The following is a 24,851-nucleotide window of genomic DNA, read 5'->3' as shown; positions in this document are numbered from 1 at the left end:
AGACGGAATACATAGACACTTCATTGTTATCAAAAGCACGGTGAAGAGAAACTAGATCAAGAAGAGAACTAGACTTATTGCCTACAGGTGTAGGCTTAGTGAAAATTTGAACGAGAATATTCTCAAACATGATATGAAACATAGGATTGGAATCAATTGCAGAGTCGGCACAGGAAAGCAAAGGGTCCCAGTCAATGCATGGAAAATTGAAGTCTCCTACCACTATCATCTTATATTTGCTGTAATGCGCCATATGATCCCTTAGTTGTATTAGAAGCTAAAGCGTCGACTCTGGTGGTCTATATAGTGCATACAATAAGAGGACATGCCCAAATAGCTTCACCTTCAAGAATAAACATTCCATGTCATCTAGGTCAAGAAGACGAACGGTTTCTATATCCGATTTCATTACTACAGCTACTCCACCACCCCTGGTGGGCCTGTCTTTAGGATAACTTTTGAATGCTGGAGGAACAAGATCGTCGTAGATGACTGTACTGTGCAACCAAGTTTCAGTAATGACGGTGATGCGTGGGTTATGGGATAAAAGAACTCCTTCAGTTTGGCTAGTCTTATTTACAGCACTCCGGGCATTTATGTTATGAAGCCTGACATTTTTATCCTGAAGGGGTCATGTGGAAGGTGCTTGGGGGGGGGGAGGCGGGGAGGTTTGAAATTATCTAGCGTTCTTGTTTTGTCTCCTCCCAGATAAACACATCGCTGTCGATATGGAACTTGTCATGAACAAGAAACACTTTCCGGCCTTGCAATTTCTCGGATTTTGCACTCTGCCACAACATCTTCCGTTTTTTTAAAGTAGCCAGCGAGTAATCGTTCTGGATAGAAATGTTAGAGCCTTTCAGTTTGGTGCAAGTTTTGAAGAGAGATGCTTTTTCATTGAATTATTGAATTCCCAGAAGAAGACGATAACTGGTCTTCGTGACGTCCCCTTTCAAAGCCTGTGAATGCGACCAACTGACACACATGTTACGCCAAGTTTTTCTTCAAAGGTTTCTGTGATTACTGTGCGCTTAAGATTGGATTCAGTTTCATTTGCTTCTTCGGTTATGCCATAAGCGATAAGGTTCGAGCGCCTGCTTGGCGTCTTCTAGATTTGTGAGCTTACGAGCTTGATTGTCCACAGAAGCTTGATATGTACGGAGCGCGTTTTCAAGATCTTCAAATTTCAGGGTCTTAGACATAAGTTCGGAGATGTGGGCTTCAATAGTGGTAAATTGAGTTTGAGTGTGGCAATCATGCCATATGTTATTGATTTTAGCTGAAGAATTTCTTCCCGCAGTGAATTTTGATATTCAAGTAGCCTTTGCAGTAATTCGTTAGAAATGGGGCCGAGGTTTAAATCAACCTCCCCACATAGAAAGAGCTCGAGAACATGGCAGCACTCATATGCACTCTTCAGACACCGTAGTGGGCACGGCAGCACAAGCAAAAAACGGCAGTCACTTTTAACAGAACTAGAAAACGAACCAAGCTGCACGAAGTAAGAGAAGAGGTTGATTAACGCAGGCTCTCGCCAGGCCCACTGTGCCCAATGACCAAGTACTGCCCGTTTTCATGTTTCGTTTTTATGCGTTTTCAGATAACAGCTGCTAATTAAAACAGCGGCCAGTCCGATGTCAGCTTTCTTTCAATTTAAGGGCGTTTCACAAGAATCGGTAGGTATGTCAAAGCAAATAGCACAAATGACAGGACAGCACTGAACGACCTGACAAGCGCTTTTCGCCATGTGATGAAACCACAGAATGTACCCTTTTCAGAATGGAGGGAAACGTGCATGTCAGCTCTGAGGACAACTGGTCGCTACAAAATACGTTTTATTTTCACGAACAATACTCGAGAAAGAAGCATTTAATAGGTTTAGGACCGTCGCATACCTTTCTGTCTAAACTTACTCGTCGGAGGAAATGCCCTTGACGTTCCCTACGTTTTGACGTGCTTAAAAAGATTAAAGTTTGTAAAGAAATACTACACTTAAAGAAAAAAATTTAGTTCTTTATTAAAAAGCAGGCACCTTTGACACTTAATGGTTTTGTTTATCGGTCCCAAACATCCCAAAGCGATTCAGGTTATCGACTGGACTAATAGCCGGTCGGTTGCTGTCACGAGTGGTCACATCGCATTTATAGATTTCGCCTGATTTCCTTCGCTGGCTGAAACATTGTAAATACCGCTGAAAAACACAAGGGACAACAAAAAGATACTGACAAAATACCGACTGGACAGAAGCTAGCGAGTGCCGTCGGTATGTGCTCGTTGTCCCTTGTGTTTTTCAGCGGTATTTGCCATGTTTTAGCCAGTGAATCAAAACCATGAAGTAGGCGGTCTTTCTTATTTTCTCATTTGACCCTCGCAGTGCACGCTAGGATTGGTTTTGATTATTGTGTTCCTTTTAGTTTCTTCGGTAAGAGGCGTCCTCTGCAGCGCGTGGCTCCCTACACCTGCATTCATGTCTTTTTAAGCAAAAATTTGATTTTTCAGTAGTTCCTGTCCATTTTGTCTTCTTGCTCCTTGCCATGGTTCGGCGTTTCATCCCAGATATAGGTAAAGCGCACATACTGAGTGATCCTTCTATTTGTGGGTGTGTGTTCGCGACCGCCTGCTGGCTTGGAGGAGATAGGGTGCTGCGAAGGCAGGAGAAAAGCTCTCTTAATGCTTTACAGCAAGCCAACCGGACAAAAAAAGCATATGGAATCGAACACTGTAAACATTCGCAATCACTCCAAGAAAGGAGCACGAAAGTAAGCCCACACCTGAATTTTTAGACCCCCCGTAAAGGGCCGACACTGTCCCGAACAGCACTTCGTCCCTTCTGCCCCGCCCCCACCGAATTCCCGGCATTTTATTACCACCATAAGCCCCCCCCCCCCCCCCCTTCCCGACTTTCGAAGTGCAGTGCATGGATCCGATTCACCTCCATAGGAGGCATTCCCTCTGCTATGCTTACTGACGGAAGCCTACAGGTGGCGTTTTCCGTTCACGGGCTAATTGGCCTACGTTTCTTAGTGGAGCCTAGAAAGAACAAGCCTTGTTAGCTCGCCGGCGAGCCCAGCAAGGTGACAGAACTCAGCGTTTCTGTAGAAGCTGGAGCAGCTTCGGCGCCGAGAAAAACGTGGCTAGGAAAGGCTAAATAATGTGTTTTATAGGTCGAGCGGAGCGAAGAGTCGCGAGTGAGTGTGGCATCAGGTGATGGAGCGAAGCAAGGGAACTGGTCTGTGGCTTGCAGCGTACCGGTACATGTGTTCACGCACGGCAGTGAAAAAACAAAAACACTCGATTCTTCCCAGAGTACACCCCAGTTCTCCATAAAGTCAACACTAAAATTCTAATAAGGAAAGGTGTCAGGCAGGGAGACACGATCTTGCGTATGCTATTCACTGCCTGTTTACAGCAGGTATTCCGGGGCCTGCAAAGGCAACAGTTGGGAATAAGAGTCAATGGAGAATACCTGAGTAGTCTGCGATTCGCTGATGACATTGCCTTGCTAAGGCACTCAGGACATGAACTGAAAAGCAGGATCAATCGGTTAGACAGGCAGAGCAGAACGGTGGCACTAAAAATTAACATGCAGAAAACCAAAGTAATATTCAACAGTCTAGCAAGAGAACAGCAGTTCGCAATTGGTAGCGAGCTGCTGGAAGTAGTAAGAAATTTTTTTTTTATTTAGCGCAGTTAGTGATCGCTCATCCGGATCATGAGAGGGAAATAACTAGAATGAGAATGAGGGGGAGCGCATATGGCAGGTTCTCTCAGATCATGAACGGCAGTTTACCAATATCACTCAAGAGAAAAGTATGCAACTGTTGTATCTTACCGGTATTCAGCTATGGGGGAAGAACGTGGAGGCAAACAAAGACAATTCAACTTAAATTAAGGCACTACGCAGCGACCTATGGAAAGAATAATGATCGGTGTAAAGTTAAGACATCGAAAGCGGGCGGAGTGGCTGAGAGAACAAACACGCATTAATGACATTCTAGTCGTAATCAAGAGGAAGAAATGGGCTTGAGCAGGGCATGCAATGAGGAGTCAAGATAACCGCTGGTCCACAAGGGTAACGGAGTGGATTCCAAGAGAAGGCAAGCGTAGGAAGGGGCGGCAGAAATTTAGGGGAGCGGATGAGATTAAGAACTTTGCGGGGATACTGTGGCCGCAACTGGCGAAGTACAGGGTCAATTGGAGAGATCCCTTACAAAAATATTTAGTAACATTCTTTAGAAAGTCTTTCGACAATTGTTAATAGAACCTATCAACACTGAATAGAAAGTCTTTTAAACGCCTTTGTACATTGTAGTAACAACCTATCAACCGTCTTCCGACAATTGGCCACCGATATCCAAAAGACTCAAGTTCAAAGAAAGTCTTTATACTTCCTATCATCCCCTTATCGAGTTCCTATACATTTCATACTGACCCCTTACCGACAATGTCTACCAACACCCTATTAACGGTCTTCCGACAATTGGCCACCATTATCCAAAAGACTCAAGTACATAGAAAGTCTTTACACTTCTTATCAACCACATACCGACAATGTCTACCAACACCCTATCAACGGTCTTCCAACAATTGGCCACCGTTATCCAAAAGACTCAAGTACATAGAAAGTCTTTACACTTCTTATCAACCACATACCGACAATGTCTACCAACACCCTATCAACGGTCTTCCGACAATTGGCCACCGTTATTCAAAAGACTCAAGTACGAAGAAAGTATAATTCCTACATCAACTTTTGGAAAAGTGTGTGTTAACTACAAAGTACAACACTTTTACTAACAGTTTTATCACTTCAAAATCATTTTGTGAACACTATCCTAGAGTGCTTAAATATAATAGAAGCAAAATGCAAATTATTACATTTATTGTGCACAAGTGTACATACGCGCTACAACACATGCATGATGCATCAAAATATTTTATGGAGAACAATAGAGGAACAGAATATTGCCTTCGGCACACTTCCCCTCAGTTCCCTCTAAGTAACAATGACTGACACACAGAATTAAAAAATAAACAGGTTTTAATTCACGATGTTTCGGCTGGAGGGCCAGCCTTTTTCGAGTATAGTATGGCATTCGAAACAAAAGCTGTGTGCTTCAAATGCTGTAGTACACTTGAAAACGGCTGGTCCTCCAACCAAAACGTCGTCAATTAAATCCCGTTAGGTTTTTCTTACATATATACGAGGTGTTTCAGGGAAGACTAAGTAATTTTCAAAAAACAGGTATTTTGACACAATTGGCCACCGTTATTCAAAACACTCAAGTACGAAGAAAGTATAATTCCTACATCAACTTTTGGAAAAGTGTGTGTTAACTACAAAGTACAACACTTTTACTAACAGTTTTATCACTTCAAAATCATTTTGTGAACACTATCCTGGAGTGCTTAAAGAATAATAGAAGCAAAATGCAAATTATTACATTTATTGTGCACAAGTGTACATACGCGCTACAACACATGCATGATGCATCAAAATATTTTATGGAGAACAATAGAGGAACAGAATATTGCCTTCGGCACACTTCCCCTCAGTTCCCCCTAAGTAACAATGACTGACACACAGAATTAAAAAAAAACAGGTTTTAATTCACGATGTTTCGGCTGGAGGGCCAGCCTTTTTCGAGTATAGTATAGCATTCGAAACAAAAGCTGTGTGCTTCAAATGCTGTAGTACACTTGAAAACGGCTGGCCCTCCAACCAAAATGTCGTCAATTTAATCCCGTTAGGTTTTTCTTACATATATACGAGGTGTTTCAGAGAAGACTAAGTATTTTATTTATATTTATTTATCCAGAATACCCCTAAAGGCCCTCGAGAGGGTATTACATGGGGGGGGGGGGCACAGGCAATTGAACAGAATAAAAGAAAAACCACAAATATAAAACAAACAACAAAAGCACAAATAAGACACACTGGATGAAATAAGTAAGCAAAAGAATCAATCAAAAGCACAAATAAGACACTTTGCATGACATATAAGTAAGCAAAAGAATCAAAAGAATGGCAGCGCGGCAAAGAACGAAGATTACTGCATTATTAAAATTATACAAACAGAACACTAATACAATGAATCTTTTTAGTCACAAACCCTGCAAAAAAGGAAGCCATGAACAAATAAAATAACAATGTATGCGAAGGGTTAAGCAGTAGTTATTGAAGATATAAGTTTAAAATATTTATCAGGATCAGTGGTGGTTGCGATATGTGAAGGCAGAGTGTTCCAGTCAGATATTGTGCGTGGTAAGAATGAATGCGCATAGATAAATGTTCTGCACGTGAAACGTCTAACTTTAAATGGATGATCGCGGCGGTCAAAAATCGAAGTAGGCAAAGAAAAAAAGTCGTTATGAAGTGATGGATGATGATAAAGTTTATGAAAAAGTGACAGTCGTGCAATTTTACGGCGGAGACATAAATCCTGGAGACCTGCGCGTTTCTTTAAGGATGTGACGCTGAGGTTACGTGAATAATCGGAGTAAATAAAACGAACGGCGCGGTTCTGCAATGATTCAATGTTATTTATTAGGTAAGATTGGTAAGGGTCCCAGATAGCCGAGGCATATTCAATTTTAGGTCGAATTAGAGTGGTATAGGCATGAGCACGGAGGTGAAGAGGAGCATGCTTTAGGTTATGTTTTAAGAGACCTAATGACCGATTAGCAGATGCAAGCATAAGGTTAATATGGTGGTTCCATGCTAAGTCTGAATGAAGGTGAAGTCCTAAGTACTTATAGGTGGTGACTAGCTCGAGTGAGGTATTATTTAAGCAGTATGCTGTTTGAATTCGAGACATTCGGTTAGTAAAAGACATCAATTTAGTTTTTGAATGATTAAGTTGCATAAGTAATTTTCAAAAAACAGGTATTTTGAGATGAATGTATGGCTTTTTCAGCATAGTATTACCAGTGTTGGCAGGCACCAGAAAACTTGTGAAGAGTCTTACGTAATAAGCTGGTTAGCTAATTTTTATTAATGAACCTTTTCACTATCAGAAACTTCGTTAAAACATTAAGTTGGGCTAGTTGGTAACGGCTTGAAGGAATCATATTCTTAGCGGTAAGAACACACACACACAGGACACCCGCTAGACTTCAACTATCTTTACTGGACACTTGTACGACATAAATATGTATCACTGAGCACACGCAGGTGCCTCGTCATCCGCAACAGGTCTAACTACGCCCTCCCCTCTCCTCCAAGGCATACGGTTGCGCCGATAAACAATCTCTTTTTCTGCCAATGCCAGGGAGGGAGTGCTTACACACATGTCACCCGCCTGTTGAATATGAAAGGCCTGGGAGCCGAGAAAAAAGAAAGAGAAATTATCGAAGTCTTTCGTATTCAAGAGGCAGAAAAAGAGATTGTTTATCGGAGCAACCGTATGCCTTGCAGGAGAGGGCAGGGCGTAGTTAGACCTGTTGCGGATGACGAGGCACCTGCGTGTGCTCAGTGATACATATTTATGTCGTACAAGTGTCCAGTAAAGATAGCTGAAGTCTAGCGGGTGTCCTGTGTGTGTGAGTCTTGGTGTTATGTGTGTTTCTTACTGCTAAGAATATGACTCCTTCACTATCAGAGTTAGGCGTCTAGTTGCCATTAGAGATTTGTAGCAGTTACATGCACTGGAGGGGTTTCTTTCCCTGTGTGCTTTCATAAGCGCATGTATTTTCGCACGATGCAGCCAAATTTTGTCGAGCCACAGCGGCGAAAGTAGTCATGTTTTGTACATTCTAAAAACTGATATGGCTACTACGAACAACTGGCTAAAAGTCTCTAACTGCAACCAGTTGCAAACCTGCGTTAGTTAAAAAGTTAATTATCAGAAATTAGTTAACCAGCTTACTAAATGCACCTCACCAGCTTTCTGGTGTCTGCTAACACTGGTTATATTATGCAGCAAAAGCCATATTTTTGAAAACTACTTATTCTTCCCTGAAACACCTGGTGCATATAAATACTGCTCACTTTCCTGTACAACACAGAAATGAAATAATTTCTTCTGTAACATGAAGGTTCCATGAGCCACATAACAAACCCGTGGAAAAAAAACTGCATGCATACACACACATCTCTCCAAAACAGCTAAAAAATTCCACACAGTGAAACAATGCTTACACTGTCTTAAGACCAACATTAAAGCCTGCAAACACTCACGAATTAAAATTCAAACAGATTCCAAACATATGCTAAATGTCCGCATGGATGTAGATATCAAGCTATGAGCTGATTTTAATAAACATACATCAGCACAGAAATGCTTAAGCGACTTTGTTGGTGCACTATCCTGACACTTGTCCTCAATATCAGGCAGCCTGCTTGTTGTCCATCATCATCATCATCAGCCTGACTATGCCCACTGCAGGGCAAAGGCCTCTCCAATGCCTCTCCAATTAACCCGGTCGTTACTTGTCTGCATCACCAGCGGAAGAGGTAGCGTCCTAGTGATGAGACGTGTGCACGAACAGGTAGCCTCCTCCATGGCAGAATGCAGCAGCAAGAGAACTGCACAAGATAACATTCAAAGTATACAGTTATAGTAACTTCTAATAGAATCAAACACGGAGAAGCAACAATCAGTTAAATGTGCACTAAAATGCAGCACTCCGAGTGAGTTTGATAAGGCTGCTGAGTAATAGCATAAGCAGCAGTCACAAGACTACAACTAAATGTAATGCATCCTTGAACAAGAAAAAGCTATAACATGCTGTTGTGTTCAATTCTGCCCCCACATTCGAAGACTGAATGATATTGTTACGGGGTAGTTCCGCTTGGGATTGCAGACAGGGTGGACACGAAAGACAGGGCTTTCAAACGACAGGCGTTTACTGCAGGCACCAGCCGACACTGCTCGACCGTCGTCTTCTTCAAAACTCACGAGCTTCGTCTTCGTCTTTCCTGATGCGCATATCAGTGCATGCACCGCCTAATGCAACACTACCCCGCCGGCTGAAAAGCACCGTCCCGGTGCGAACTAGCCCAAACCAGGGTCCGTGTAGTACGGCTTGAGGCGTGCAACATGGACTGTCTCGGTGCGAGGTGTAGAGGTATGGCGTGCGGGATTCAAGGGTGCAATTTCGTATGTCACTGGAGTCACTTGTCGTAGAATACGGTAGGGTCCTGTATAACGGGGCAAAAGCTTTTCCGAGAGGCCCACGCGGCGAGCTGGGGTCCAAAGCAGCACGAGAGAGCCGCAAGAATACTGGGGGTTGCGATGACAGGAATCATAGCGACGTTTCTGGGAGTGCTGGGAGGCTGTGAGTCGGTTGCGTGCAACAACGCGGGCAGCATCAGCTCGGGCTATGGCGTCATGAGCATATGAGCTGGCAGTGGCGACTGAAGGGAGCAGGCTGTCAAAAGGAAGCAGAGGGTCACGGCCGTATAGAAGATAGAAGGGGGAGTAGCCGGTAGTGGTTTGACGCGAAGAATTGTATGCAAATGTCACAAATGGCAGCGTGATGTCCCAGTCGCGGTGGTCATCAGAAACGTACATGGACAGCATGTCAGTCAATGTCCGGTTAAGGCGTTCGGTAAGCCCGTTCGTCTGTGGATGGTAGGCAGTCGTGAAAGAATGACGAACGTTGCACAACCGCAGGATCTCGTCGACTATACGCGCAAGAAAGCAACGGCCACGGTCGGTGAGCAGTTGGCGGGGAGCTCCATGCACGAGTATAACGTCGTTGAGGAGGAAAGCAGCAGCATCAGTTGCACAACTGGTTGGTATTGCTCGTGTGACCGCGTAGCGTGTGGTGTAATCAGTGGCCACCGCAATCCATTTGTTCCCCGATGCGGACAGCGGAAAAGGCCCTAGAAGATCCAGACCCACACGAGAAAATGGGTCTATGGAGATATCGATCGGCTGCAGAAGTCCAGCTGGTAAAACTGATGGCTTTTTCCGGCGTTGACAGCGGTCACAAGCAGCCACGTAGCGGCGGACGGCGCGGTATAGGCCTGGCCAAAAGAACCGACGGCGCACACTGTCGTATGTGCGAGAGACGCCGAGATGAACCGCAGTAGGAACGTCGTGAAGCTGTTCAAGGACGGCTGTGCGTAGGTGCTGAGGGACGACTAGAAGGTCGGTGCCATCAGGTCGCATATTGTGTCGGTATAAGGTGCCGTCGTGGAGCACAAACAAATGAAGGGAAGGGTGATGGCGATCGGCGCAGAGGCGATTGATAATTTCGCGAAGCTGAGGGTCCTGGCGTTGCTCTCGGCGAATGTTGGAAAAGTCAGAAATAGAGAACACGCAATCTTCACTGTCACATTCAGGTTGGCTTGGAGGGTCGACTGGATGACGGGACAGGCAATCGGCGTCTCGATGCAACTGGCCAGACTTATAAACTACTGAAAAATTGTACTCCTGAAGGCGCAAGGCCCAACGTCCAAGGCGGCCAGTAGGGTCTTTGAGTGTAGAAAGCCAACACAAGGCGTGGTGGTCAGTGACTACGGTGAATGGCCGCCCATACAAGTAGGGGCGGAACTTCGTAATGGCCCAAACTAGGGCTAAGCACTCACGTTCAGTGATGGAATAATTCTGTTCGGCCGTAGAGAGGAGTCAGCTGGCATAGGCGATGACGCGAGGGGAGCCGAGCTGACGTTGTGCGAGAACGGCACCAATGCCATGACCACTTGCGTCGGTACGTACTTCTGTGGGGGCGGATGGATTGAAGTGAGCCAACAGTGGCGGACGGCTGAGGTGGGCAATAAGAGCGGCGAAGGCGGCTGATTGTTCGTGGCCCCAGGAAAAGGAGACGTCTTTTTTCAGAAGCTGCGTGAGCGGACGGGCGATTTCCGCGAAGTTCGGGACAAATCGCCGGAAGTATGAGCAAAGTCCGAGGAAGCTACGCACGTCGCCGCTAGATTGCGGTATAGGAAAACCACTTACAGCGCGAATTTTGTCGGGGTCCGGCTGAATGCCATCGGTGTTGACCAAATGCCCTAGGATCTTGAGTTCCCGGCGACCAAAGCTACACTTCTTGGAGTTCAACTGAAGGCCAGCTCGTCGGAAGACGCCAAGAATAGCCGAAAGACGATGGAGGTGGCCCTCAAAGGTTGATGAAAATACTATGACGTCATCGATGTAGCACAGACATGTGGTCCATTTGAACCCGCGTAGTAAGGAGTCCATCATGCGCTCGAAGGTCGCAGGGGCATTACATAAGCCGAAAGGCATCACCTTGAATGGGTAGAGTCCATCCCGGGTGACAAAAGCCGTCTTCTCACGATCTCTTTCGGCAACAGAGATCTGCCAATATCCAGAACGGAGATCTATGGAGGAGAAGTAGTTGGCACCATGCACACAGTCGAGGGCGTCATCGATCCTAGGAAGAAGGTACACGTCTTTCTTTGTGATCTTGTTTAGGTGTCGATAATCTACGCAAAACCGCCAGCTGTCGTCTTTCTTTTTGACAAGTACTACCGGAGACGCCCAGGGGCTGCTCGACGGCTCAATAATGTTGCTGGCCAACATTTTGTCCACTTCTGCCTGAATGATCTGGCGTTCTGAAAGAGCAACTCTGTAAGGCCGTCGGTGAAGGGGGCGGGCATCTCCAGCATCGATGCGATGTGTGACGACGGACGTTTGGCCCAGGAGTCGTGGCCGAAATCAAAAATGTCGCTGTACGACCGCAGAAGGTCGGCAAGGGCACTAGCATAATCTGGACGCAGGTCAGAGGCAACCATGGCAGAGATGCGGTCCTCCGGACTAAGTGACGGGACAGGTTGTGCAGGTACCTCGGCGTGACGGTCGGTCAGCACTGCAGAAATAGTAAAGCTGGACAAAGGTGACAGCTCGGCAAGGAATATGCCCTCCGGGAGAACTTGCGAAGATATGCTGAAGTTGAGTACGGGGATGTAGGTGAGGTTGTTCTCGAGGTGTACAATGTTATGAGGTAGGGCGATGTTGTGTTGTAGAGTGACGTCGGTGAGGGGGTTGACAACGTAGTTGCCGTCAGGGAGGGAGGGAAAAGGTGACATGGGCACGTATACTGCCGCCTCGGGAGGTAGGCGAGTAAATGTACTGGAGCGGAGGCGAGGCTGGGAATGGTCAGCACTAGGGTCGGGAACACAATGGGGCAGGGCTAGGCGCAGAAGTCCGGAAGAACAGTCGATGAGAGCGGAATGGGCTGTTAAAAAGTCTAGCCCTAAAATGACGTCTTGAGGACAAGTAGTAAGGACGGCGAATAGCACAGGGACGTGGTGGCCGGCAATACTAACGCGCGCAGTGCACATTCCGATGAGGGTAGTAGTGCTTCCATCAGCAACACGAACTGTCGAGGTGTCAGCGGGCGTAAGAACTTTCTTGAGGCGCTGGCGGAACGACGAACTAAAAACTGAAATATGGGCTCCAGTGTCAATGAGAGCGAGCACAGGGACTCTATCCACGAGAACATTGATCAGGTTGCGGCGTGGTGCGATGGTCGAAACACAGTTGGCAGTCCGGGTGGATAACGCAGCGTCACGTCCGGGCGCTGCGTCGCCTAGTTTCCCGAGTAGGGGTCTTGGTACGTTGGGGAGAAGCTGCGGCGAGGAGTAGGTGATCGAGAACGGTGGGCTTGGGGCGATGGCGAACGGCTAGGACGATGGACTTGCGCAATGTTCTCGGTACGAAGCTGTGCCGGGGGCACAGAAACGGGCCGTGGTGCATAATAGTCGTGGCGGAGGGGTCTGTTGTAGGGGTTAGAGGGGGGAACCGGGCGGCTGCGGCAATAGCGGGACGTATGGCCAGCCCGACAGCAGACGAAGCAAATAGGCCGGTTGTCAGATGTGCGCCACTCCGCAGGATTGCGGGTAGGGTAGCGCGGTGTGTAGGACGGGGTTGTGGTAGCAGCAGCAACCACTGGTATTGGCTGTGGTGCAGGGGGTGGCGTGGTAGGATTGGAGACGAGGCCCACATTCGCGAATTCTTGGCGGACAACAGCCTGTATCATAGCTATTGTGGCCTCTGCAGGAGGGGATGGAAGGGTAACAGGAGTTAAGGCCACGATTTCCCTGCGGACGATGGTAGTGAGGTTGTTCTGACTTGAAGGCTGCTGCAAAGTGGGCGGATCATCACATGAGGATGTAGTTGCCGTGTTGGGAAGGCGCATAAATCGATGGACGATACGGCGTTGCTTCGCCTGTTCGAAACGGCGACACACTTGCAGGACTGTGTCCACCGTAGAGCAATCTTTGCAGAGAAGTATATTGAAGGCGTCATCGGCGATACCCTTAAGTATATGGCCCACTTTATCAGCTTCGGTCACGGAGGCGTTCACCTTCCGACAAAGGGCGAGGATGTCTTGTATGTAGGCAAGGTATGATTCAGTCGACGATTGGGCGCGAGTAGCCAGGTCGTTTTTGGCTGCTAGAGCTCGCCCAATTGGCTCGCCGAACAAGTCCTGAAGTTTTTGTTTGCAGATGTCCCAAGTAGGCATTTCCTGTTCGTGGTTGGTAAACCAGGTCTTCGCCGTTCCCGCTAGATAGAAGATGATGTTTGCTAGCATTATGCTAGCATCCCACAGGTTATTCTTGCTGCACCTTTCATATTCATCGAGCCAATCTTCAACATCCGTGTTGTCTTCGCCGTTAAAAATAGGAGGATGGCGGATTTTGGTTAAGACCATGTGGGGAGCTGGAGTTTCCGGAGCGGGTGATGCATCCTGGGATGCCAAGTTTACTGTGGCAGTCGGTGGGGTGAGCTCGGGGAGATGGCGTCCACTGCGCAAATCCAGGTTTCTGGCGCGGAATACGAGGAGCTGTGGCCAGAGGAATCGAAAGGACCTCCACCAAGATGTTACGGGGTAGTTCCGCTTGGGATTGCAGACAGGGTGGACACGAAAGACAGGGCTTTCAAACGACAGGCGTTTACTGCAGGCACCAGCCGACACTGCTCGACCGTCGTCTTCTTCAAAACTCACGAGCTTCGTCTTCCTCTTTCCTGATGCGCATATCAGTGCATGCACCGCCTAGCCTAATGCAACAATATTCACAGGAACTGACATTAACGTGTTACACCTAATTAGGCTACCACAAAGAGATATTTTGCCATTCCAGTCATATGAACATAACATGCAGGCCAGCAAATATGAAAATTATTTTATATTTCTGATTTGTCTGCACAAAAATTGAGGCAGCTTTTGTTTTCAAAAGTGATGGCACAAACACATCGCAATATAATGCACATGTTGCTGTAGATAATGTATCATTTGGAGCTATACCAGGTGTTAGGGGAAAATGTATGAACAAAGAGTACAAAGGTGAGCAAGTTCGTCAGGGCAAGAGTGGCACACTCTAAAGCAATTGAATCAAAATATTAAGGCACACACTGCGTCAGATACAATACTTGTAAGTAAAGCTGCATAGAACTACAAGCGATAAAAGCCTCAGAAACGTGCCCCTAAGGGAGCAGCTGGACTGGTAGTTTTTTATTTGTCCCGCAGCACATCCCTCAAGTGCTGAGGCCTGCTCATATCTGTTTAAGTTAAGAATAGAAGGGAAACAAGCAAACAAGTGTTCCAAAGAAGACAAAAATGTGTACTTAGGTTGTTGTTTAGGAAATTACCTGTCACTAATTGCAGCAATAAATACCTCAAGAAAGTAAATTAAGTTACTTAAGGCTTATTACAAACCTTGATGGCACGGGAGAAATGTAACATCAAATGCATCGGTTCAAGTAAAGCCAGGGGTCTTGTTAAGGTCACAGCAATATTTGTTGACTTAGGCTCAGCTAGTGTAATGCAATCAGTAACTGAACGTCGGCATGAATAAAAATAACAATGCACCAATACTCAATTCCAAATGCATTTCAACTGTACAGTGCAATCAGTTGTGACAAAGGGAGTGTGAAAGAAAACCTCAGCAATGCTCATGACATCGAATAAGCACCTTTCTTCTGTACAGCTAAAATATAAGCTTTACAGGGTTTCATGTAATGCAAGGATAACCTGGTAAGGTATCAATTATTGATGCTAGCAACACCTATGCTTCTAAAGCACAGTGCTCCACTTGAACGCCAATATTCAATTATGCATTGCCCGTTAGGCCATGCCTATCGCATCACTGGTTCACTTCAAGCATGCCATACCTTGTAAGAGGTAGGTACTGCTGAAGTAAACCTATAAAATTTATTTGCTGCTTTTAGACTGCTGTATAAAGGTCATGAAGCAGATAATTGTTTTAATTTGGTCTATACTGTGGTCAAGATTTCCAAGCACGAGAGGCATGAGGGAAAAAACTATAAAAAGCATTTCACACTATAACACAATGTACTTGACTAGGGGAGTGCTTTCATGATGCCCGCAATATCTTTTCCCTTTCTCTTGGTCCTCTTTTAAAAGAAAAAAAACGAAAGAGAGAGGGAGCTTGGACCAGAATATTTTTCGCAGGCTAAAAAGACAAGGAAAAAATACCCACTTGTCTACCTATCCTTTTACAAGTGGCACATGCTTGATATCCAGTGTCAATGGCTGAGAGGCTGAACCAGCAGGTCTTGATGTCATTGGCCTCTGGTTGAGGTAGCATTGGCTCGATGACAGATGAAAGCTGGTGCAAAAGTAGCGTGATGATACCGGTGGAGCAGCTGTACAGGGCTTGACTGCGGGTGCATTTGAAGAAAGGCTGCATTAGAGCCATACTTTCATAAACATCATCACAGAAGCCACATCCCATTACAACCTCTAGCTGTTTAGTCCAATGTGTTCATGAGTGGAGGCTAATGATTAATTACCTATGCCTCCAATAGTTAGCAAAAAAATGGTTTACAAAGCTTGTCATACTTTTCTTAAAGCTATTATTCGCGAATCACGTTATACTTTTATCGCTTCAGACTGAAAATGGGGGAATGACATAAATGTAGTGAACGTAAGAAAATAAAATGAAAACAAACCTGTGCGATTACCTCAGCTGCACTGCAATGGAATGGTTCTGCTATTTTTAATCGTCGTTTCGTTGACCAGAACTATCAAGAAACACAGCACTTGATGTGACTGCGACGTAGAACGGGCAATGCTCCTTATCCAGTCAACACTCAGGCAGCAGAATCAAAAGACGCACGCCGCTACAAGCACTTTTCGTTCTTATGGTCTCCTTCTCACGCGCTGCTCCTGTTCAGTCGGAATAACGAATCAAGCAGCACCCCATAGTTCTCGGCGTGCAACCAAATTCTATCACATAACTCCTGCGCCGAGGAACTGACGCAAAGAGTGTGAGGCGGCGGGTTAAAAAGTTGCATAGTTGGCAAGCGAGCGTGTCAGAACACCTTCTCTCTGAAAACGATCGCGTGGTGCCCGCATTTTGCACCTCACTGCGAACAAGACGTGAAGACCAAGCGAAATGCATTCGCAGCCCTCAATCATACCCCCGATACATCGCAGAAGTCACTTTCCAGTTCTGTACTTACATTTGTCAACGTTCACGGCAAGCCGTTTCTTCTATCGGGCATCGGGCGCCGGCCGCTCTCGGCGTGGTTGCGTGCAGTACGTCAGAGCAGTTTTTGAGCACTGCGTGCGCGTAAGAACGTCTTCCGCAGCACTAGAGCCATCTGTCACCTTCCGAGTTCAGTCACACTACCACAACACTAACGAGGCCGCACATTTAACACAAACAAACTGAAGAAGCGCACCCACAACTTCACAACCGTCGAACCCCGTCAACAAAGAGTCGTTTCAGCGTCCTAAAGTAGGTAGTGTAGCGCGCGGCCAACATGAGACTCGCAATCCGCCGCCAGCGAACGGAAAGATGGCGCTAATGTCGCCTAACTTTACACGCGTTAAAAAAAGAATTGATAAAGCCCTTTTTGCCGCAAACTTGTTGCATTAAATGACAAAATATTTCGTTTCAATTACAAAGTCAGCAAATTGGAATGATTGAGGTGAAAAAATGCGACTACTCACAACCATCTGTTTCTGGCGGCGCTGCGAACGAAAGCTTGGAAAACCGGGCAGCTACAGGGAACGCATCTGGGGCCAGGAAAGCCGCAGCCGCTGCACGGCTGCACTGTCTGCCTTGTTCTAAGGCTATAACTCAGCTCCCCGTAACTGCGTCGCAGAATAAGGAATAATGATGATGTTGCCAAACGCTACTGGTTTCGGTTTTTATTTTCGCATATTTTGTGGCTTAGCGTACTCTACACAGCTTGGCTCATGCGATTTAGTGTACGTGTGTGTACCTAGGGAACACGAGCGTTCGCACGCCGCTCTAGCGTGACGCGCGAAACTTTCAAGGCCGCGCTGCAGCATCGCCTCTGTTTTGTGGTTTTGTGTGTGTTTTTATCACGTCATTGGACACCCGCTTCGTTTGAAAAGTAAAATGCCGATGCAGTGTTGCGCTACCCTCTCCACTGTCAAAAGATACTACGATGCGTGCCAGAACTAGGTGCGTTCAAGCTTTTCACTTTTCTATTTTTTTACTCCGTCCTGTTGTAACCGTACTTCGGACCACGTGGGCCCGATCAAGCCGCTACCGTGAACATTCATCGAGGCCTGCTGTTGTAACCGTAATTCGGACCACGTGGGCCCGATCAAGCCGCTATCGTGAACATTTATCGAGGCCTGCTGTTGTAGCCGTACTTCGGACCACGTGGCCCGATCAAACAGCTACCGTGAACAATCACCAAGGTCGACAACCCCGCGACGACCATGGGAAGTGGGATGTTTGGAATGCCCCTCCGAGCCTCAGCGGATTAGTGTAGCAAGAATGTCGAGGGCCATTGTCAGCAGAAACCCCAGCGACCACAGCGGAGATGACCACTATAGCGGCGACGAAGGCAGGCGAGGCCCAGGAGCTTTTGTCCGAGCAACCACCGTGAATGCGGAGGCGACTTGGCGGCGCCGGTCACGCTGGCGGATAATTGAAGAATTCTGTGTCCCCGACTCGCGTTCTGGGAAATCGGCGGGGAGGCAAGTTCATTCCCCTGCTGGAAGACTTCGGGAGGTTCCTTTCCCGCTGGGCTGGTTGAGTCAGCATTCTCCCCCTCTCATCGACCCAGCTGCGTTAGAGTGGAAAAACCCGCACCTGCCCAGCCGTGGGTGGTAACAAGAACGTCCCCTTCGGTCCATCGGATTGGACAGTGCTCGTCGACCATTATTCCCCAGCCAGGAATCTGGGGAAACCGGACGATATTTAACTCGGCCGTGAGTGTGGCCGAGAAGCCTGCTAGCTCCAGTCGACTACGGTTGACGAAGACGTTCCCCTTCCACTGAGAGCCATTCTCAGTCCCGCTCTAATGTAATTATGTGAATACAGTTTTCCTTCTCTTCCCCTACTCCCCGTCTCCGGCCCACGTTCCTTCCTCCTTCGGCATTGCGGCGGTGCTCCTGGACCCGATGCCTGGTGGGACGCGCTTCTAGCATCGACAAATATATCAACTGGTTGGCAGCGGCGGGATCTTCCACGCTTGGTCCTGGCTTCAGCAGTGGTGAGCGCTTGACTTTCTTTAAGAATCTACCAGGCTTGATAACTCTGGAAATTTATCACTTCCTGTAGATTGTTTTTCTGCACGTGCTCGCTTAAGCATTTCACGTAGCAGCTTATTTTATGAAAGTCCTCGTTCGGAAGTTGCCATGGATTTGAGCAAGCTAAAGAAGCCAGAGTTGATGTTGCTGTGTGAAAAGCTGGGTATTGAGGCCAGGAAGAGTCACAGAAAGCCGCAGCTGATTGAGGCTATTAGGGAATGTGGTGCTAAGGAGGGTGACAAAATTTGGGAGACCTGGGAACTCATTCAGGAGGGAATCAGGAACGCTAAGGAGGAGGCCGACAGGGTTGAAAGGGAACGCAAGGAGAAGGCCGTCAGGATAGAAAAAGAACGTCTTCGTCTTAAGGAAGCCGATGAAAAGCAACTTGCTTTAATGCGTTTGGAGTTGCAAATTTTACTGGCGAAGCGCGCCGAGAGGAATTCGACATTAAATCAGGAGGTTTCGGCGCGAAAAGAGATTAAAGTCGGCAATGAAAACTGCGTATCTTTGCCCATTGCCTGCGTCACGATCGAGAGCCCGCTCGAGGTGCGTCTGACCGAGGCAGCCGTCTCCCAAAACCTGCCTAAGCAGCATCCCTCGATTTTCTCGAATCGCTTGGATATGCTGCCCCAAGAAAAAGGCCTTTGTTTTGGAGATAGCGCTGCGCAGGTCCTTACCATTTCGAAGGCTCGTGAGGTCGCGGCGCTAGCAGAGCACGTGGTTGAAGAGGGCAAACCTCAACCTGTAAGCCCGAGGCCTGTAAATTCTCGCGGTGATGAGCTAGAGCAGGCTTTATTGCAAACTGTGGATGAGACGAACACCGGCGACTTAAGCTGTGACGGCTCCGCGTTACCACATGACGAGCCAGCCCAGGACTTACTCACTAGTAGCACAGGGGTAAAGAGCACCGATAGTAGTGCAAGCTATAGTGAGTCTTCCGAAGCAGGCGCAAGTGATGAGCTGGGGCTAGGTGAGGAACTGAATACGAATCTAGTGCTGCCCCACTCAGATGGCTTTCTCGAACTCCTTCGTGTGGACAGAGAAACGTTCACCGCTGAGCAAGAGAAAGACCAATCTCTACGCAACTTGAGTCACCAAAGTGACATAGGTGTGTTACGGAAGAACATACCTTTCCAGCTCCGTTCTGGCCTGCTGTACCGCCAGTATAAGGATAGGAAAGGTATCCAACACGACCAACTTACTGCCCGCGTCGCGATCGAGAGCCCGCTCGAGCTGCGTCTGACCAAGGCAGCCGTCTCCCAAAACCTGCCTATGCAGTATCCCTCGATTTTATCAAATCGCTTGGATATGCTGCCGAAAGAAAAGGGCCTTAGTTTTGGAGATAACGCTGCGCAGGTCCTCACCAGTTCGGGGGCTCCAGAATTCGCAGCGCCAGCAGAGCACGCGGGTGAAGAGGGCAAACTTGGCCCTGTAAGCCTTATAAATTCTCACGGTAGTGAGCCAAAACAGGCTGGATCACAAATTGGAAATGAGGCGAACGCCGACGACTTAACCTGTGACGGTTCCGCGATGGCTAGTGACGCGCCCCGCAAACCAACAGCGAGGGTTTCCACGGAGCGGCAGCGTAAAGAGGGGGCCAAACGGGAAGAGTTAATTAAGGGGAAAGTGCGCCTCATGTTGACTGCTGCACAGAAAACCGGACAACCGGTTACCCGCCCCAATTTGGCACCTCAGCGCTCCAGAGTTCGCACGCGCCGCTTGAAGGGAACACAAGCTAAGGGGACGCAACGCGCGAACCCAATCCGAGAAAGGCAGATTCGCTGGCACGGCATTCGCACTCGTTCGCTCCCTTCTCGCATTCTGCTTTCTGAGCGTCAGCTAAACTTCAGAACCGCGAGACTTGGACGAAGAACAGTGCAGGGTCCCAAGCGGAAGTTTCTAGCCTTGTGTAATTTTGCACCTGCTAGAGTAGCTATCGGATCGCGGCCGCGCAGAGGGCGGCTGAAGAATAGGAACCAGTAAATTCCCCTAATCGTAACGCTGTTTCTGGACGGTTTCGAGGAATAATCTTGTTCAGTTTATTGCTTGTTTCTTTTTGTTCATTTAACTCTCCTGTACAGAAATGCAAGCTGAAATTCCTAGCATTATGCAATGTCTCATCTGCTAAAGCAGCTGTCGGATCGCGGCCGCGCAAGGAGCAGATATGACGCATAATCTCATATTGAGTTTAATGCTTGTTTTTTTGTCTTTTGTTCATATCACTCTCCTATGCGAAATGAGAGCGAAAATTTGGAGATTGGCATTGCCGGACTCAGTTTACATGCGTTGCAGTAAAGTGCGAGGTAATGGAAACGCTGATGGCCTCAGCCGAAGCTTTCCCGTGTAATGCCCTTTCCTGACTCCCCAGACGTTATTCCGCTATGCAAATTTGTATTTTGTTTTTGCTTTAGCGGGAATCATTTTTTTTTTCTCTGTTTTGTATGTATGTTCAGCAGCTCCACCTTCCCTTTGTGCTCTCACGGGCGGTGGCTTTCTGTGACATAAACCGTGCTACGGCGCCCCCCCAAAATTTTAGGAAATTTTTCCCTTTTGACTAATCAAGCTCTGTGTATTCTGGTTTGGTCAAACATGTCAACTTTCGGAGGAGGACGTAAATTTCACGCTACAGCTCATTTTCTCTAAAGAGGTTTTGTTGACCGAAAACAGCTTGGCAGTTCTTGAAGTCGGTTTGGCGCTTTCTGCTTGTTGGGCTTTGGACTTTGCTGGTTGAGCTCGTTACAGCTGTCAACGAAGCAAGAAGAACCTATGGGCTCAGCTGTGACCAAAAGCCGAACGGACACAACTCCAGGTCTCTGCGCGCAGCAGCGTTGGCTGCAACCACTACGAGACCTCTTCGGGCGGCGGACGTGCTGTTGTAACCGTACTTCGGACCACGTGGGCCCGATCAAGCCGCTACCGTGAACATTCATCGAGGCCTGCTGTTGTAACCGTAATTCGGACCACGTGGGCCCGATCAAGCCGCTATCGTGAACATTTATCGAGGCCTGCTGTTGTAGCCGTACTTCGGACCACGTGGCCCGATCAAACAGCTACCGTGAACAATCACCAAGGTCGACAACCCCGCGACGACCATGGGAAGTGGGATGTTTGGAATGCCCCTCCGAGCCTCAGCGGATTAGTGTAGCAAGAATGTTGAGGGCCATTGTCAGCAGAAACCCCAGCGACCACAGCGGAGATGACCACTATAGCGGCGACGAAGGCAGGCGAGGCCCAGGAGCTTTTGTCCGAGCAACCACCGTGAATGCGGAGGCGACTTGGCGGCGCCGGTCACGCTGGCGGATAATTGAAGAATTCTGTGTCCCCGACTCGCGTTCTGGGAAATCGGCGGGGAGGCAAGTTCATTCCCCTGCTGGAAGACTTCGGGAGGTTCCTTTCCCGCTGGGCTGGTTGAGTCAGCATTCTCCCCCTCTCATCGACCCAGCTGCGTTAGAGTGGAAAAACCCGCACCTGCCCAGCCGTGGGTGGTAACAAGAACGTCCCCTTCGGTCCATCGGATTGGACAGTGCTCGTCGACCATTATTCCCCAGCCAGGAATCTGGGGAAACCGGACGATATTTAACTCGGCCGTGAGTGTGGCCGAGAAGCCTGCTAGCTCCAGTCGACTACGGTTGACGAAGACGTTCCCCTTCCACTGAGAGCCATTCTCAGTCCCGCTCTATGTAAATAATGTAAATACAGTTTTTCCTTCACTTCCCCTACTCCCCGTCTCCGGCCCACGTTTCCTTCCTCCTTCGGCACTGCGGCGGTGCTCCTGGACCCGATGCCTGGTGGGATACGCTTCTAGCATCGACAAATATATCAGTCCCAACGTTTTAGTAACACAAAACGCCATGCGAGGTATCATGTGTCAGCACGCGGATCAGTGCGCAGCTTTCGCTTTCTGCGCTGATTTTTGACAAATCTCTCGAGGTGATTTGCGTTTAAATTAAGATAAGGACCACAGCCTTTGTTGTCTCTGATCAAAATTAGAAGCCGATTTCGTGCATTTATCAACTCTCCGGTCGGGCGTGAATATATATAGACGCATACTTGAACAACGTAATAGACCTTTGCATCGGGCGAGGGAGTTGTCGAAAAGCCTCCTCTCTGGACTGTCGGAAACCGGTTCCGCCGCCGCTTCCACCGTGCTAGCGAGGGGTGCTCACGACAGTCCAGTGAACAATATGGCAGCGCCCAGGGAGCCCATACTGCAAAGGTCTATAGAGAAGGTAATTTTTTTGAGCGGGCCAATCGCTTGTGCCGTGGCGAAATAAGTTCACTCGAAGAACCATATGCCCATTACTGCTTAGTTTGCTACGTGTTCAGTTAAGTTTTTCCCGTGTTCAGTTAGTTTTAGAAGGGCGAGCAAACTCTCTGGACCATATACGCATATGTTATGCGCGTTAAGGAGTCTTTGTGAAGCAATACACCCTACGTATAAAAACTGAGGTGCGAATGGTTTATTTCTTGAGGATTCCTATACCTTCGATATCTGCGGCGACCAAAATCTAAAAAAAAGGAGCGAATAATATAGCTACTTTATTATGAAGGAGGGACGCATGTCAAAGCTAGAACGTAAATGCAACAGTGTTCTGAAAACGCTTCAGGCCATCAGATTTTATTATCATTGTGGCAAGCTCCAACAGCTTGCTTCGCAACAAAGCCATTTGTCCAAGTTTGGGAGTAAGCTAATTAAGTTTCGGAAGCAACCGAACATGCTAATTTCGCCCCTGCACACACAGCCTGACCAGCGTATCGAGTCCGTGCATGCACCTACAGCTGTGACATCTTTCTCTAATCAAGCCGCCGCGGTGGCTCAGTGCTTATCTGAAAAAAAAAAAAGCTGCGTCTTTGCTTACAATATTTTGAATTATATGTACATGCCCACTTTCCTCTTGTTAATGTCGACTGACTGCGAGCAGGACGCGGTTTCAACGAATTGTGGCGAAAATCAACCGACGCCGGGCTCTGAAACGGTGACGTTGAAAACCGCGGATGCGCATTGCACATTACAGTAAAGGAATCGAATTACGCAGCTGGTCGAGGGTCTTGTGTGATTATACTGCAATGCACGAAGCTCCTGGCATCGGCGCGAACGAAAGTTCGCACTGTCACAGAAGTTTGTCAACACACGTGCGCACTCACCGCAAAATAACCGCTCGCTACCCTACCAGATGAATTCGCGTCCACTTGGGAATAAAATAGCCATGATAATGCGTGATGCTTGAACTGGTGCTTTAATGCGAGCATTAAAACGACAACAGCACACGGTCACGGTTCGACTTTCCAACCCACTTTCGAGTGCGGATTATTGCGATCATCAGCGCCAGACTTCAAGCGAAGCTAAGGATGCGGCAGGAGTAAGCTGGCGCTTATTGAAAGCACCTACATTTGGTCGAAGATCAGCTGTGAAAACAACGCAGCAGCTGAAGCTTGCCTGTTGAAATTCCACTCGCAAGAAGAAAGTACGCATAGCAAACGATGCACCAGCTCGACGAGCTCGACAGCGCCAAGATGGAAACCGGAAGTTGTGGGCGCGGTGTTGCCAGACCGCAAAGCAATTTCGCATATCGTCTATTGGCGTGCACCTTCCTCATGCAAAGCCCTTGTTACCGCAGTTGAGTACAGCGGGCCGCTGTTACCTGTTTTCTTTTTCTATACTTCTCTTTATAGTATCGGCCGCCGAACATGAATAAAAATTAATATTGCCTTGCCTGAAATTTCGCATGTACAGTCGCTGAGGAACCAAGCAACTTGAGTTCTCGAAGCTGTAAGCCTGCACACGTTACACAGAATTTACTCAGAGCGCGAAGCGGTGCGGCCCTTTTCGCGCGGGGTTTTCAGTCCCGTGCTATCAGCCATTGCTGGTCGCTCGAGGAGGAGGGTAGTGCGAGGGTTTAAATTGGGCGCTCCCACGTGGAGTGGCATAAAGTGTACCGGGCACTTTTGCATGGCGGGCAGTGTGCAGGGAAAGTGTGCTTGCGGTGGAGGTTCAGGAAGCTGGTGATATAATTTGGGCGCCTTTTGAGCTAGCGAGAACATGTCATTCAATGAGTGTGGAAACACATCGGTGCAATGCTAAACTTGAATTTTTTTGTAGCTCGTAACAATAATCCCTCTGAAACCTCAGAGCGAAACGCTCTTAACGCTAGTGTGTTTTAGCACCGTCGTACGGTACATCACTGTTCAACTGCACGTTAAAATATGACCTATCAAGAATTACAACAAGCAACACCAACGTGTTTCGAATTGGCAGAGTTGTTGTACAGCTCTGCTGAAATTCTTTGTTAGTTCTGAAATGTTAAATCTGTTTAATGACTGCCCGAGTACAGAATTTAAGGCCGAATACGCAGCAGAAAGCATTGTTTTCGTGTAGAATGAGTCATCAGTGAAACTGA

At 47.7% G+C, this 24,851-nt stretch overlaps 1 long non-coding RNA gene across 1 annotated transcript; it reads right to left on the bottom strand.

Moving 5' to 3' along the window:
- Positions 1–7,510: 7,510 nt before the first annotated feature.
- On the bottom strand, positions 7,511–16,645 carry LOC149327533 (uncharacterized). The gene is made up of 3 exons (XR_016286255.1): positions 16,401–16,645; positions 15,416–15,596; positions 7,511–8,527 (listed from the first exon to the last, which is right to left on the bottom strand). It is a non-coding gene; the product is annotated as an uncharacterized LOC149327533 (long non-coding RNA).
- Between the last annotated feature and the right edge of the window lie 8,206 nt (positions 16,646–24,851).

Source organism: Amblyomma mixtum, chromosome 10 (genome assembly GCF_055824585.1).
Source record: "Amblyomma mixtum isolate Tamu chromosome 10, ASM5582458v1, whole genome shotgun sequence".
NCBI lineage: Eukaryota > Metazoa > Arthropoda > Arachnida > Ixodida > Ixodidae > Amblyomma > Amblyomma mixtum.
Note: the sequence above shows the minus strand (reverse complement) of the source record. Positions and strands in the feature narration are given on the sequence as shown.